Consider the following 9,913-nt stretch of genomic DNA (forward strand, 5'->3'; position numbering starts at 1 on the left):
GCAGAGTTTCAAAGAGAGAGGGAGAGATAGAGAAAAAAGACTGTCCATCTGCTGGTTCACTCCTCAAATGACCACAACGGCCACAGCTGGGCCAGGTGGAAGTCAGGAGCCAGGAGCTTCTTCCGGGTCTCCCACACAGGTGCAGGGGCCCAAACACCTTTCCCAGGTGCATTAGCAGGGAGCTGGATTGGAAGTGGAGCAGCCGGGACTTGAACTGTCACCAGATGCCGGCGCTGCAGGAAGAGGCTTTACCTGCTATGGCACAACACCAGTTCCTATTTTCATTTTATTTGAAAGGCAGAGAGACAGATGGAAGTGTGGCTGCACCTGCCCTGCCCTCTGTCAGTGGACACCTGAGAGGTCTCCGGTTGCTTCAGCGGATGATAGGGAACCAGGAGGGTGCCTCAGGGTCTGGGAGACAGTTCACCCCTGGGTGGGGTGCGTGGACTGGACATGCAGGCTCCAGAGAACGTAGCCTCCTGCAGGCCACATCGCCCTCTGGTGGCAGAACCTTGCCAGTACCTGGCGGGGCCCTGCTCCAAGATCTGGTCCCGGTGTGGACACAGGAACCAGCGTTCTCTGGAGCCGGTGCGGAAGTGGAGGTGCAGCCAGAGCGAGAATCCAGTTGTCCCCCTTCCCTGTGATTTCGCTTTGCCTGATTTCAGTTACTTGTAGTCAATGTGAAAATATTACAGGGAAAATGCCAGAAAAAATTCGTAAGCTTTTAACTTATTACAGATTATTGTTATAATTGTTGTTTTATTATCATTACTGCTAATCTCCCCCTGTGTCTCATTTAGAAATTAGATGTTAGCATAGGGGCTGGTGCTGTGCATAGTAGACTAAGCCTTCACCCGCGGCCCCAGCATTTCATATGGTGCCAGTTCTAGTCCCGGCTGCTCCACTTCCAATCCAGTTCTCTGCTGTGGCCTGGGAAAGCAGTAGAAGATGGCCCGGGTGCTTGGGCCCCTGCACCTGCGTGGGAGACCCGGAAGAAGCTCCTGGCTCCTGGCTTCAGATCAGCTCAGCTCTGGCCATTGCAGCCAGATGGGGAGTGAACCAGCAGATGGAAGAACTCTGTCTCTCTCTGTCTCTCACCCTCTGGGTCTGGAACTCTACCTCTCAAATAAATAAATAAAATGTTTTTTAAAAGTTAGCATAAATCACAGCTTCGGGGCCAGTGCTGTGGTGGCACAGTGGGTAAAGCTGCCACCTGTAATGCCAGCATCCCATCTGAGCACCAGTTCAAGACCCGGCTGTTCCACTTCCAGTCCAGCTCCCTGCTAATGCACCTGGGAAAGCAGTAGAAGATGGCCCAAGCACTTGGGCCCCTGCACCCACGCGGGAGACCTGGATGGAGTTCCTGGCTCCTGGCTTCAGCCTGGCCCAGCCCCAGCCATTGTGGCCATCTGGGGAGTGAATTAGCGGGTGGAAGTTTCTCCCTCTCTCTCTCTCTCTCTCTGTGTGTGTGTGTGCGTGTAATGCTGCCTTTCATATAAATACAATAAATCTTAAGAAAATAAACCCAGTTCTGGAAAGAAAAAAAAAAAACAGAAACACCATCACTAGGTGCTTGGGCAACAAACATTTAAGCATTTATTTCCCACGGTGCTGAGGATTCAGAGTCTGGGGTCACGGAGCTGTCAGCTGGGCTTCCGGTCAAAGACAGCCACGTGGCCATCAGCTTTTTTTTTTTTTTTTTTTTTTTTTTTTTTTTTTTTTTTTTTTTTTTAAGAGGCAAAGAGACAGAGCTAGAGAGAGACAGAGCAAGACCTCGCGAGAGGGAAAGAGATCTTCTTCCCAAATGCGTGCAATGGCTGGGGCTGGATTGGAGCTGAGACTGGGAGCTGGGGACTCTACCCAGGTAGCCCATGTGGGTGGCAGGGACCCAGTTATTGACCATCACTGCTGCCTTCCAGGGTGTGCATTAGCAGGAAGCTGGAGTGAGAGGCACAGCCAGGTGTTGAGGTCACGCTCTCTGATATGGCATGTGGGCGTCTGAGCGACATCTTCACCCCACAGCCAATCGCTTGCTCCTGGCTTGTCATTCTACCCTTCCACAGCAGGGAGCAGAGAGCGCTCTCTGGGGCCCCACACCAGCGAGTGGTTCCGGGAACACGGGCCATGACCTGGCCAGGCACCTGTGGGGGTCCCCGCCTGGGCTTGAGGTCAGACCAGACCTTTACTGCATCACCCTCGACGCCCCAAACATTAACTCTTTGCTGCCTGTCCCCATTCTTTAGGACCTGATCATATCTGGCTAGATACCTGCATTTGGGGGACACACAGGTGCCCAGAGGGACCCCAGCACAGGGCTGGAGATGCCGGTATCTAGGGAACCATTCATGGAGAAAGTAACTGTAGTGGGGTTTGAAACAAGCGCAGTTTGAAACAAAGTAACTGTAGCGCCCTTTGAAAGAAAGTAACTGCGCAGGCGTGCAGCTTGAAGGAAAAGTAAAGTAGTAGCCACCCTAGCTGGTAAGATTTGAAAGTGGACGGCCTAACTAGATGGCCTAACCACAAACTGTCATTGCCATGACGACGGGACCCTGGGAGGTCGGAATGTGGGCGGGGCTAGCCTCTAGAAACTGTATATAAGGGGACCCTCAGACACTGTAAACCAGAGGTTGCTCAGCCTCTCTCCCCGGTCCGTAGTGCCTAGTGCCCGCGGGGAGAAGCTCCTGGTCCGTAGTGCCTAGTGCCCCCAGGAGTAGGCTTGAGCGATCTCCCCTCCTAGTCGCCTAGAGCATCAATAAAGTGTGTTTAGCTTGACCTTCCTCAGTCTTCCTTCGCGGTAACCCGTCCAGTTCCCGAAGGGGGAGATCCTGACAGTATCCCTGATTGGAGAGCCAGTTTGAGCCCCGGCCGTTCTGCTTCCAATGCAGCTCCCTGCTAATGCACCTGGGAAAGCAGTGGAAGGTGGCCCAAGTGCTTGGGCCCCTGCACCCACGTGGGAGACCTGGATGGAGTTCCTGGCTCCTGGCTTCCTCTTGGCCCAGCCCTGGCTGCTGTACGAGCATCTGGGGAGTGAACCAGAGGATGGGTGATCTGTCTCTGTCTCTCTCTGTCCCCACCCCCATAACTCTGCCTTATCAAATACAAACTCTTTTTAAAAATAGACATGTATTGGCTTGATGTGAGCCAGGCAAGGAGTTCGTGCCAGCAAAGGAGCTAAAAGCTAGAAATAGTCTCTGTGCCGCAGCCCCACCCCCCAAAAGCTCCTCCCCTTTCCACTCCGATTGGGTACACCTACTTTCCCATGATGCACCTGAGCCTCCTCCATCACGCAGAAGATGATTCCATGATGAACATGCGTAAGCCAAGCTCCACACGGAACTACCACACAAGGACCTGGGCCTCTTCCGCTGCTTTCCCAGGTGCATTATCTGGGAGCTGGATCGGAGGTAGAGCAGCTGGGACTTGAACCGGCGCCCATGTGGGATGCCAGCGCTGCAGGTGGAGGCTTAACCTGCTGTGCCACAGCACCGGCATTTCAACATGAGTCTTGGCAAGGACAAACATTCAGACCATGGTGTTCTGCCCCTGGCCCCCTAAAGCTCATGTCTTTCTCACATACAAAATACATTCCTTCCACCCCCAGCCCCGGAGGTCTGAGCCCATTGAGGCATCGACTCAAAAGTTCAAAATCCACACTGGAGTCAGTGATGAGTGATACCGGAGGCATCCTTGGTCCAGGGACAAAGTCCCTCCAGCTGTGAGCCTGGGAGACCCAGTGAGTGATCTGCTTCCATATGCAAATGAAGTGGGCAGGTACAGGATGGACACGCCCACTCCCACAGCTCTGCTGGGCGTTGCCCCAATAGAGAGTCTCTGGTCCCGCCCCCCCCCCTCCCCGCACTAGCCTCAGCCACGGCCCTGGGCTGTCCAGGTCATCCTTTGAAATCATGCCTGGCCGGCGCCGCGGCTCACTAGGCTAATCCTCCACCTTGCGGCGCCAGCACACCAGGTTCTAGTCCCGGTTGGGGCGCCGGATTCTGTCCTGGTTGCCCCTCTTCCAGGCCAGCTCTCTGCTGTGGCCCGGGAGTGCAGTGGAGGATGGCCCTAGTCCTTGGGCCCTGCACCCCATGGGAGACCAGGAAAAGCATCTGGCTCCTGGCTCCGGGTCAGCGTGATGCACCGACCGAAGCGCGCCGGCTGCGGCGGCCATTGGAGGGTGAACCAACGGCAAAAAAGGAAGACCTTTCTCTCTGTCTCTCTCTCTCACTGTCCACTCTGCCTGTCAAAAAAAAAAAAAAAAAAATCATGCCTTCACTGTGCTTGCTGCTGCCACCCAGTGGGGCCACAAGGCTCCCTGCTCGCGCCCTCCTGAGCCACAGCCAGTGCAGCCGAGGGGGAGGGCGATGTGGGAGTGCAGTGGGCAGCGTGGCCCTGGACCATGAGTCACCTCGTGCCATTGTGGGGGCAGCCCTGGTGTCTTTCCATTCCAGTCTCCCACAGGGGTTGCAGGGGCTCCAACCTTCCCAGGTGCATCAGCAGGGAGCTGGGTTGGGAGTGGAGCAGCCAAGACTCGAACCCAGCCCTCTGACGTGGGATGTCAGTGTGCCATGCTGCGGCTTCATCCACTACCCCCATGCTAGTCGTAAGAGCTTTACACTTAACTCAGCTCCGTGCTCCTGCTCCCTGCTAAGGCTGGGAACTGAACCATGTGGAAGCCACGGTGGATGAACTTCAGCCGAGGACTCTCCCAGGTTTCCTCACTTTCAGGGACTGTGGCAGTGGCCTGCCTCTGGGCCAGAGCTCCCAGGATCCTGAGGGGCAGGGGCAGGGGGTGACAGAGTACGCCCTCTACCAAGGACTTCCATGCCTGCCTTGTCCACTGGGAAGAGAACTGCTGATGGGATCCAGACTGGTTCAAGTCCTGGCTGCTCTGCTTCAGAGCCAGCTGCCTGCTGATGCACCTGGGAGAGCAGGCTGACCCAAGTGCTTGGGCCCTGCACCCACGTGGGAGACCTGGAAGAAGCTCCTGGCTCCTGGCTTCAGCCTGGCTGTTGTGTGTGAGCATTTGGGGACTGAAACAGCAGATGGAAGATCTCTCTCTCTCTCTCTCTCTCTCTTACTTTCTCACTCCTTCTCCTTCTGTAAATTTTTTAATATATAAGTATTTATTTATTTGAAAGCCAGAGCATCAGACACACACACACACACACACACACAGAGAGAGAGAGAGAGAGATCTCTCATCAGCTGGTTCACTCCCCTCAAATGGCCACAATGACTGGAGCTGGGCCAGGAGGAAGCCAGGAGCCCAGAGTTCCATCCAGGTCTCCCACATGGGATGTCAGGGACCCAAGAACTTGAGCCATGGTCTGTTGCCTTCCCAGGTGCATTAGCAGGAAGCAGCTGGATCGAACCAAGCGGCACTCATGCGGCACACTGGCATGGCAGGCAGCAGCTTAACCCACTGTGCACAATGCTGGCCTCTCTTAGTGGCTTTGTAAAGGAGAGACCACAGAGTGCTCCCTGCCTCCAGCCCTGCTGTGTGCTCTGCCCTCTGCATGTACCCCACCCCCCACAACCCTCATCAACCCGGGGGGAGGGGAACACAGACACATTCAGACCACAGCAACCTTGCAGTGTCAACAGCCACCTGCTGCGTTCATTCACCCAATGGGAACTGCTGACGGGAGGCGTGGCGCAGCGGTGTGGGCGGAGCTGCTGCTTGGGACCCCGGCATCCCATAGGAGCGCCGCCTGAGTGCCAGCTGCTGTGCTCCCGAGCCAGCTCCCTGCTGATGCCGCTGGAAAGGCAGCACGTGGTGACGCAAGTCTGGGGCCCCGGTCACCCATACTGGAGACCAGAATGGAGGTCTGGGCTCCTGCCTTCAGCCTGGCCCAGCCCCGGCCACTGCAGCCACTTTGGGGAGTGAACCAGAGGATGCAGAGGATGGAAGACATCTCTCTCTCTCTCTCTCTGCCTTTCAAATAAATAAATCTTTTTAAAATGTAGAAGTAATTTATTTGAGAGGTAGAGTTACAGACAGGAGAGAGAGAGACAGAGAAAGAGGTCTTCCATCTGCTGGTTCACTCCTGCAATGATTAGGGCTGGGCCAGGCTGAAGCCAGGAGCCAGGAGCTTCTTCCTAGTCTCCCGTGTGAATGGCAGGGGCCCAGGCACTTGGGCCATCTTCTACTGCTTTCCCAGGCCACAGCAGAGAGCTGGATCGGAAGAGGAGCAGCCGGGACTCGAACCAGCACCCATGTGGGATGCCGGCACTGCAGGCCAGGGCTTTAACCCACTGTGCCACAGCACTGGCCCCGACCACCTCTTTAATTCTCATCATATCTCATCTCAAACAGTCACAAAAGAACACAGTGGTCACCCCTACCCCCATTCTAAATAGGAGGGGGCCGAGGGTCAGAGCAAGACAGAGGGGGGCTGGCTGGGGGGAATCCCAGGTCCCCTGCTGGGCCAGCAGCTGAAGCCCCTTTGGGAAAGGCCGGGCCACTTCTGTGGATGTGACCTTCTGTTCATGCCTTTGGGGTGTCTGATATCCGTGACCTCACCTCCTGCTGCACACACCCTGGGAAAGACCCCCATCCCTTGGGCAATTTCCTTCTACAGGGTTGAGTGTGGCAGCTTGGAGACTGTCCCGCTGTGCTGAGGTCGGACCCACACTCTCCGTCCTCCTGGTCCTCCTGGCTGGCTTTGATGTAGCAAGTTCCATGTCAAGGAGACCCAAGTGGCCGGGGACGGAGGGTAGCCTCTGGCCCATAGGGCAGCCAGGGATGGCAGCCTGGGTCCAGCCAAGTGCTGCCAGCACCTGCTTGAGTGCTGCAGGTGAGCCTGCAGGTAAATCCACAGCCCAGGCCTCAGCTCGACTGGCGCCCAGAGCAGCAGGTCCCGAGAGACGGTGTCCAAACTCCTGACCCATGGAGACGACAGACCATGCATGTGTGTGGTCTGAAGCCAACAAGTTGACATGGGAACACAGAATTACATGAGAAATTTAGGGAGCTGGCGTTGGTGACAAGTCAACCTTTGGTTCATTTTCTTTCTTTCTTTTTTTTAATCTCTTATTTATTTATTTTGAGAGTCAGAGATACAGAGAGAGAGAGGGAGAGACGGAGAGAAAGGTCTTCCACCCACTGGTTCACTCCCCTAGATGGCCACAATGGGCAGAGCTGGGCCGATCTGAAACCAGGAGCCAGGAGCTTCTTTCAGGTCTCCCACGTGGGTGCAGGGGCCCAAGCACTTGGGCCATCTTCTGCTGCTTTCCCAGGTGCATTAGCAGGGAGCTGGATCAGAAGAGGAGCAGCCGGGATTCAAACCAGAACCCCTAGGGGATGCCGGCGCTGCAGGAGGAGGCTAAGCCTACTGTGCCACAGCGCCGGCCCCCTGGTTCATTTTCAAAGTAAGATGATTAGCTGTGAGTGGACAGCTAGCTAGCAGAACTGCTGGGTTACAAGCCCATGAAAGTTGTTAGGCACACAGCGGCCCAAAGAGCAGAAGCAAAGGCAGGGAAGATTGTAACCTCCTAGTACTCAGCCAGTGAGAAACCGGGAGAGGGACCTGCGCACGCTTGCTGCAAGCCGCCCACCCACCGGGCTGCACTTGCAAGATTGTGAATGAAACCTCCCTTTCGCTGCACTTCCTGAGTCTGAGGGATGCGCTGAGTGGACGGGTGAGGCTGTCTCTCCCAGCATTTAGCTTGAGAGCCTGAACACGTGGGTCCCATACCAGAGTACCTAGCTTCTGTTTCCAGCTTCCTGCGAACACAGACCCTGGGAGGCTGCCGTGATAAGTCAAGTCTTGAGTTCCTGCCACCCACGTGGGAGACCTGGATTAAGTTCTTAGCTCCCAGGCCCTGAGCCCAGTCCTGGCTATTCGGGCATTTGGAGAGTGAATCAGTTGGTAGGACCTCTCTCGCTTTTTCTCTCTCTCTTTCTCCTTTCACTCTCTCTCTCTCTCTTCTCTCTCTCTCTCTCTCTCTCACACACAGTCTCTCAAATAAATAGCTTTAAAATTTATTTATTTAAAAAATTTACTGAGAGAGAGGGAGAGACAGAAAGATCTGAAATCTGCTGGTTCACTCCCCAGATGACTGCAATGGCCAGGGCTGTGCCAGGTTGAACCAGGAGCCAGGAGCTTCTTCCAGGTCTCCCACATGGGTGCAGGATCCCAAGCACTTGGGCCATCCTCTGCTGCTTTCCCAGGTGCATTAGCAGGGAGCTGGATTGGAAGTGGAGCAGCTGGGATTCCAACCAGCACCCATATGGGATGCTGGCATCGCAGGCAGTGGCTTTACTTGCTATGCCACAGCACCAGCCCCAAATAAGTAGCTTAAAAAAAAAAAAAAAATCAGGGGCTGGCGCCATGGTGCAGTGGGTTAATCCTCTGTCTGTGGCACCAGCATCCCATATGGACTCCAGTTTGAATCCCAGCTGCTCCTCTTCTGATCCAGCTCTCTGCTGTGGCCTGGGAAAGCAGTAGAAGATAGCCCAAGTCCTTGGGCCCCTGCACCCACGTGGGAGACCTGGAAGAAGTTCCTGGCTCCTGGCAGGGGATGGAAGACCTTTCTCTCTGTATCTCCCTCTCACTGTCTTTAACTCTACGTCTCAAATAAATAAATAAAATTTTTAAAAAAGTTTTTAAAAAACAAACAAAAAGGGTAAATTAATTTTGATGGAAAAAAATTTGAAATCCACACAGTTTTTTTTTTTTTTAAATACTGTGCACTTCCCACAAACTCCGGGAAGACCCCGGCACACCCTGCTCACTTTCCTTTGCAAGGCTTCTCCTCCAGGGCAGTGGAACAGGTGAGGGTGCCCCCTTCCAAGGCCAGGGGGCAAGCCCCCCCTGCCCTGCTTGTCCACCCCACCTCACAAGCACAAGTCCAGGGCGGGAGAAGGAGGAATTAATGGTGACAGCGATCATAACCCAACATGCTCAGTTCCACCCAGGTCTCGGTCTGCCGCTTGCCATGAACAGAAATAGCCACGCAGTGAGCAGTGCCTTCGGGTCTCAGAAGAGGAAGGTGGGGGAGGGGTGGGGGCGGGAGCCGGATCGGTCTCAGACTGCAGACCAGCCATCGGGGCCAGGATGTTCCCACGCTACTCACTGCGCCTGTGAAAAATACCTTCAATACCAAAAATGACAAAGCATGCAACGAATCCTGCACACCAGAGCCAAGAAAAATACTGCCGAGGCGCACACACACAATGTATGGCCATGGGAGGGATCTCTGCTAAGGATGGGGTGGGGTGGGGGGACGTGCTGCCGTCCCCACAGGCCAGGCTGGCACCCTGGGGCGAGCGGCCCAGCGCCTTCCGCGGACAGCAGGTGCCACTGCCCCCGCAGCCTTATCCCAGGCCTCAGACCCCCCCCACTCCGTCCAATTCTAGCCTGCGAAGGGCTGTTTCTCTCCCTAGTAGGACCCTTGCCCAGAAAAGGGCTGTGTAGTCTCCAGGAACACCCAGTGTGGGCAGAAGGGGATGTCTGTGGACCACCAGGTGTGGTTCTCCCATAAACCCCTCATGTGAACCCCCAGGGAATTCTGGGTGGAGACTCTGAGCCCATCTCTCAGATGGAAACATTGAGGCTCGGGGAAGTTCATAGCCAGTCCGGGCAGCCTTGCATGGGGCAGGGGAGGTGGATCTGTGTTCTAGGGAGGGGGTGGGTGGGGCCTGCATCTGCCCAGCCAGCCCCCAGGGCAAAGCCCAACGCCAGTCCCCAGAGCGACTTGCACAACTTCCGCCAGGAGTGGGGGGGCTTCCACTTCCGCAAGCCTGCCCCCAGCTTCAGGCTGGAGTAGAGATGAGGGTGCAGCTGGGAGTGCCCCGAGGTGACACTCTGGGTGGCCCGTCGGACAGCCTGGTTGGCACCCACTCAGGGAGCAGGCAAGGCCACCCCACACATCCACCTGCTGCGAGCCAGGGTGGCACAGAGCCAACTACT

Source organism: Oryctolagus cuniculus, chromosome 21 (assembly GCF_051225735.1).
Source record: "Oryctolagus cuniculus isolate XC-2025 breed Fujian yellow rabbit chromosome 21, ASM5122573v1, whole genome shotgun sequence".
In the NCBI taxonomy this organism is placed as follows: domain Eukaryota; kingdom Metazoa; phylum Chordata; class Mammalia; order Lagomorpha; family Leporidae; genus Oryctolagus; species Oryctolagus cuniculus.